Raw genomic sequence first — 6,500 nt, 5'->3', positions numbered from 1 at the left:
GCATCAACTTGCATTGTCACTGCCACTTTGGTATTTAGTTTTTATATACTTGTATTTTACTGCCTTGAAATGTCAAAATAAAGATTTCTTGTTTGATTAATCTGTGCAGTATCATCCATTTGGAGGATTATACTTCTGGGCAGAAATAGAACTTCTGCAAGGAAAATTTTTCTTGAGGTAATACTTCACCATGGCACTTTGAACTCTTGGGCAGAATCCTACTACTTTCTAGCTGGAACCAATATGAGCTGCTTGTGTAGGGAAGGACCCAGAAAGGAGATGAAGATACAAAGTGGAAAGATGCTGAATGTAGGAGAAGACCAGGGAGTTGGAGCACTACATGGAAACTATTACCAGAGACCTTGACCTGTTGTGTCCAAGACAGGTTACTGCAAGCAGTTGTGAAACTGGCCCACCTTTAGAAATCTGCAGTGATCTCACTGCTAGGAGTTGAGATCTAGGTTATGTACCTATGTGATGCAGGGTAGGAGCCAGCAAGCATGTGAAATAATGAAATAAAAGTTCAGTTCTCATTAGTTTCAGATTAAACCCCAATATTCAGATCCACTAGAGGCTGTTGTTTTACTCTCAGCTGTGAGATCTCTCTTTTCATGACAAAAGGATACTGGTTTTTCAGAAGTACCTAATACTGGTACAGGAATTCTAGTAGTTGTATTCAGTAGAACACCTGTGCTGAAAATGTTACTATTAACATAAAAGATGTTTTTATTTGTAGGTAAGTAAATTTAAGCTATTGCCACAGGAATGCCTTTAATAGTGGGAATAGCAAGAAAGTTCATGTGATTCATATTTTTACTCAAAAGAATAAGGTTAAAAGTGTCTTGTTTTGTGGAAAGGAGTGAAAATACTGAAAGGGATATTCACAAGATGTAGTTACAAACCTGAGTTACATGGCAGTCATTTTAATTAGTGCAATAATTCATTAAAGGAATACAGTTGTAGTGATCGTAAAGTGTTTTTGTTTCCATTTGTCATAAAAAGTGATAGTGACTTAATAGGGTCTGACTTAAATAGTTCTTGATCTCTCTTTGAACATCAAAAACATGAAAAGATTTGGATGAAAATCTGTAGAAGAGTTTGCAAAATAAAATATATGCCATGCTGAAATTTCTAACATATACTACCTGTGTTGCAGAGAGCAGTGGGCTCATACCCTGAAGGCAGAGAAATTTCTTTACCTGTATCGTATCATATAATCACAGGGGTTGGAAGGGACCTCAAGAGATCATCGAGTCCAACCCCCCTGCCAAAGCAAGTTCCCTACACCAGGTCACACAGGTAGGTGTCCAGGCAGGTCTTGAGTATCTCCAGAGAAGGAGACTCCACAACCCCCCTGTGCAGCCTGTGCCAGTGTTCCGTCACCCTCACCATAAAGAAGTTCTTGTGCACATTCACGCGGAACCTCCTGTGCTGCAGTTTCTGTCCGTTCCCCCTTGTCCTGTCTCCACACACTGCTGAAAAGAGTCTGGCCTTGCCGCTTTGTCCCCCACACCTCAGATATTTATAAACCTGGATCAGGTCCCCTCTCAGTCTTCTTTTCTCAAGGCTAAAGAGACCCAGTTCACTTAGCCTTTCTTCATAGGGGAGATCCTCCAGGCCCTTCACCATCTTTGTGGCCCTGCGCTGGATTCTTTCCAAGAGATCCCTGTCTTTAGTATCACTAAATTACTAAGTTGAAATACAAGCAAAGAAAATATTATGTAATAGATCATTACGAAGTGGTGATACCATTAGAGTATACATACAGAAAATGTTTTCTTTTAAAGGAAAAGAATGAAGCCATAAATCAGCAAGTTACAGGATTAGCCTTGGAGAAGCTAACTTTCACTAGGAACAAGTACTAAACCATACACAATGTTATTGGCCTACCATTGCTGCTACTGACAATTTTACTCGTATTTTTTCTAACATCGCATTGAAATTAGATTTTTTCATCACAGATTTTGGATGACACCTTCAACAGCATCTAGTTTCAGTATCTCTGCTACCTGCTGTCTAGTCCAGCTTGAGGCTTGCTGCCAAACACATGCACTTACATACTTGCCTCAAAGTCAGTTCACACTTATGAGTCTCCCTGAATATCAAGGCAGCCCCTCTGCCTAGTCCAACTTAAAAGTTTGCCACCGTATTATATACATACACTCCCATGCAGACCAGGTGCGGGGAAGATACTGATGTTCCCCACAGGAGTCAGCAGCCAACATGGGCTGTGACCTGTGATCCTTAACAGTTACAAAGTCCTGACTCTCCAAAAGCTAAACGTGTATGGCCAATCAATTTAGTGACAAGAGACGTATGGCCTTTTTCATCATCACCATCATCCCTTCTCAGATATGAGTCAGGTATGAGTGCCTGTGTTTCTGTTTGTGGCTTCACTTTCTTCTTTGAAAAGGTCCTTGACTGGATAACCTTGATGAATTAGGTGCTTTCACCTTTGAAGTAGCTTTACAAGCCCTATCTTTAGTGGGAAAACAGCTTGGGAAGTCATGATGTTGTCCTAAGCTGCTGTGTGTTCCCTTTGCTATACCTCTGCCTGTAGTCATTTGTGCCATGTCAAAGCCCCCAAGCTCCACATGCCCAGCTCTGGGGAAGGATGGGACACCACAGATGGCAGTGACCCTCAGCTGCCACGACCAGCCCTAGCTCACCTCTCCAAAATGTTTTGTGCTCACTTTGCTGTGCCTCCACATGCAATCCTTTGTGCAGCAGGTTGCAGAGGGTACTGAACACAGCTTGCTTTCACTGACCTTGCTGGGACCACAAAGTGCTGTGGGGATGGGCACCAAGCAGGGTATGGGCGAGTGGAGGGGGAATTGCACCGTGTCACTGTGGCCAGGAGTGGCGGCAGGGGCAGTTCCCAGGATGGGGGAAGCAGCTGTATCTGCTGTTGGCCTTGGACTGAAGTTGATTTTTTAGGTCATGGTTAACCGTTGAGCTTTACAGTTTGAGGCCACAAGCCAGCCCCTGTGGCCTGGGCCCCAAGCCCCACCCCCTGCAGACAGCAGTGCTACATGCCTGCAGACGTTCACTTCTATACCTCATTTCCCTTTTCTTTTAACAAATGCATTCAGGTCCCAAGGAAAAAGCGTTCTAAAACTGCTTCAATTTTCCAGAACAGACTTTCCAGACAGCTCAGCATTCTGAAGAACAACATACATTTGGAAATAGTTTATATAATTAACCTGACAGCAAAAGAACACTGAGCTCCTCTAGGTATTTCTTGAAATGGAGGAGAAACATTGGAGTGTGCCTAAGCAAGCACACATTCACCTGCTTTGCTTTACGTGTACCTACCTCCCTTTACATTGCAAGGACATACCTAACTTATATTTCCTTTACGAGAATACATCTGCTTTTATTTGCTTCATGTGCACCTGACAGCCTTTGCTTCCCCAAGGCCAGTCAGCCCTTAGGTCAGGTCTAAAAGGGGTGGAGCCTTGCCTTCACCTGTGCTTTCAGGGCTGACTGGGTCTTTTCTCCAGGTACTCAGTCAGTAATTCAGGCTGTGACTGCAGTTCTCATACAAATGGTTTTTGGGCCAAAGAACACGGCATTGAATGGATCTATCATATCCCCTACCATGCACCAGCTGCTGGTAAGATCGATCACTACAATGGGTTGTTAAAAACCACGTTGAAGGCAATGGGTGGTGGGACATTTAAGAATTGGAAGAAAAATATGTCAGAAGCTGCCTGTTTGGTTAACACTGGGGGATCAGTAAATCGAGATGGTCCTACACAATCCAGCTCCCTACATACTGCAGGGAGAGATAAGGTCCCTGTGGTACATGTAAGGAGCATGCTGGGGAAAGTGGTGTGGGTCCTTCTAGCCTCTGGAAAGGGCAAACCCCTCCGTGGAACCATTTTTGCACAGGGACCTGGGTCCACTTGGTGGGTGATGGAGAAAAATGGGGACATCCAGTGTGCACCACAAGGGAATTTGATGCTGGGGGAGTGCAGTCTGTGATTCCCTGTTAGATATATGTATATCTATATGTTTTTATTGTAATGCATGTTAATTACTGGTTTTTTTTGTATATAGATATATGTTAAGCATGATGTGATAATGTGGAATAAGGGGTGCAACGCTGTGGTTCTGATGCCGGTATTCCACATCATGCTGGGAGCTAAAGAGTGAATGTTCTGGCGGGAAGCAGAAGAGGGGCGGAGCTCCGGAGCGGACGCCAGCCTCTGCCGCTCTCTGCTGCTGTGGAGATTCAGCGCGTGCAGTTTTTTCCCTAATGTGAGCTCTCAGATTTGGTTTGGAAACTTAGTCTCTCCCAATTGTTCGATTTTATTAGATTTAGGAAAGTGAGTTTTTTTTCTTTTCTCCCTCTCTCCCTTCTTTGTTTCCCTCGTGTCCCTGTCACGGATGACACCGTGACACGCCTGCCTTTGCCTCTCAAACATCTGCTTTTCTTTTCACGTGCACCTATCTGCAATTGTGTAGGGAGCACATGACTACCTGCCTTTGCATCACAAGCACCTACATGTGTTTGCTTTGGAAGTGTGCGCACGCTTCCCTTTGCTTTGCGTGCACCTAACAGCCTTTGCTTCCCCAAGGCCAGTCAGCCCTTAGGTCAGGTCTAAAAGGGGTTGAGCCTTGCCTTCACCTGTGCTTTCAGGGATGACCAGGTCTTCTCTCCAGGTGCTCAATCAGTGATTCAGGCTGTGACTCAGCAATTCCCATAAAATGTTTTATCTTTCAGTGCTAAAAACTTAGCAAACATCATGCAATCTGGAGGCTTGCTGAGTTCAATGGCAGCGCTAGCAGAAGTCCAGTATATTATTGAGTAAATCAGCTTTCCTCCTCAGATGGTTGCCACTGCTTTGTTTTTAGGCCCACCTCCCTATTCCTTTCTCCCTTTTCCCCTTCCCCTTTCCTGGTGTGTGGGTCCATGGGTCCCCCTGCCCCAGTCATCTCAGGACCAGGCTGAATCAGCCTGTAAACCAATGACATATTTGGTGGAGAATGCGAGAATAAAGCCGCCTTGGCTGAGTAGAATCATATTTCTAGAGTGAATCTCTCTCTGCTCTTCAAGAGCTTTATTAGAAAGTTGATCTCTACTGCTGTGCTGAAAACATAGCCTTGAAGTCCAGGTGTACTGCCAATTTTTTCTGAGATATTTATAATTTTTTGTGTGCTATCAGCTTGTTTTAGTAAAGAGAAAAAAATGCCTAATCTTTTAAAACTTCTCTTAAAGGGACTGCATTCCACTGTTTTTACTCTTTTAATACTCAGAACATCGAAAAATAGAAACATCAGTTTGGAAAGGACCTACAGGATCATCTAGCCCAGCCATCCTCCTATCACCATCCCTACCCATTAAGCCACTAAATCATATCCCTTAGCACCTCATCTAAACGCTTCTTGAACAGCTCTAGGGACAGTGATTCTACCACTTCCCTAGGCAGGCCATTCCAGCGTCTGACCCTTCTTTCAGAGGAAAAGTTTTTCCTCATATCCAATCTAAATCTTCCCTGGCGCAACTTGTGGCCATTGACTCTCATCCTGTCGTTAGTTATCTGGGACTTAATTAAGATAATTAGATACTGGGACTTAATTTGCTAGTCAGATCTATGGAGCTATATGAATAAATGATAAATTAAAGTACTGATGGAAATACCTACCTGGTTTTTGTATAAAATATGGCATACAGTTCCAGAGGGAGTTGCTAATTTTACAGAACTTGTGATTTTTAAGTAGTCTCCAGACTCTCCTTTGTATCCTTCACGCATTTTTGAATGCCCATTCAGAGATGATAATGACCATGGTGTTAATCTCCCTGAATGTACTCCTCATAGGAATCTCAGTGATATTTTGAGAAAGCCTTCCCCAGAGCAAGAGAATACTGACTGGCAGGGAGTTTGGAGGGACTTGGGAGAGGCGTTAGAGAAATGAACATCATCAGTGTCATGGAATTTTTCACCAGAACACCTGCAAGATCCTGAGAACTTCAGCAGATACTTAAGACAGGAATGTCGTGACTCAGACAGATCTGGATGCTTATCAGGCCATATTCAATACTACCCTAGAGAGGCATAGAGTCTCTGAAAACGAGAGTGTCCAGACAGAAAGGGAGAGTTTCCAGGAGAGACTCTGAGCCAAGAGAGAGAAACTCTAGACCTCCAAAAAAGTACATAAACGTTTTAAATCTCATTTCATAAACATCATTTAATTAAGGTTGGTAAGGGAAAAAATATTCTGCACGGCAGGAGGTTTTTTTATTATTATTATTATTGTTTTCTTTGTTCTTTTTTTTTTTGTTTGTTTCTTTTCGGGTGGGACTGAGTGCTGCAGCAACACAACCATGCAAGCCATTTCTAGCCTACAGAAACAGACTGGACACAGAGGGGTTATGGAGAGGATGTGGAGGGGAAATCCATGGGACACAAAAGGAAGATGGAGTCGATATGGAGAACAATTGTGGATGACGTGCAGGGGTCATAGGTGGGATGCGGGGCAAGGACGAGAGGCAA

Source organism: Cyrtonyx montezumae, unplaced genomic scaffold, assembly GCF_038088225.1.
Source record: "Cyrtonyx montezumae isolate F1298 unplaced genomic scaffold, pur_monq_1.0 scaffold_3, whole genome shotgun sequence".
NCBI classification, from domain to species: Eukaryota; Metazoa; Chordata; class Aves; order Galliformes; family Odontophoridae; genus Cyrtonyx; species Cyrtonyx montezumae.
The sequence above is the reverse complement of the archived record's forward strand: the minus strand, read 5'-3'. Positions refer to the sequence as shown.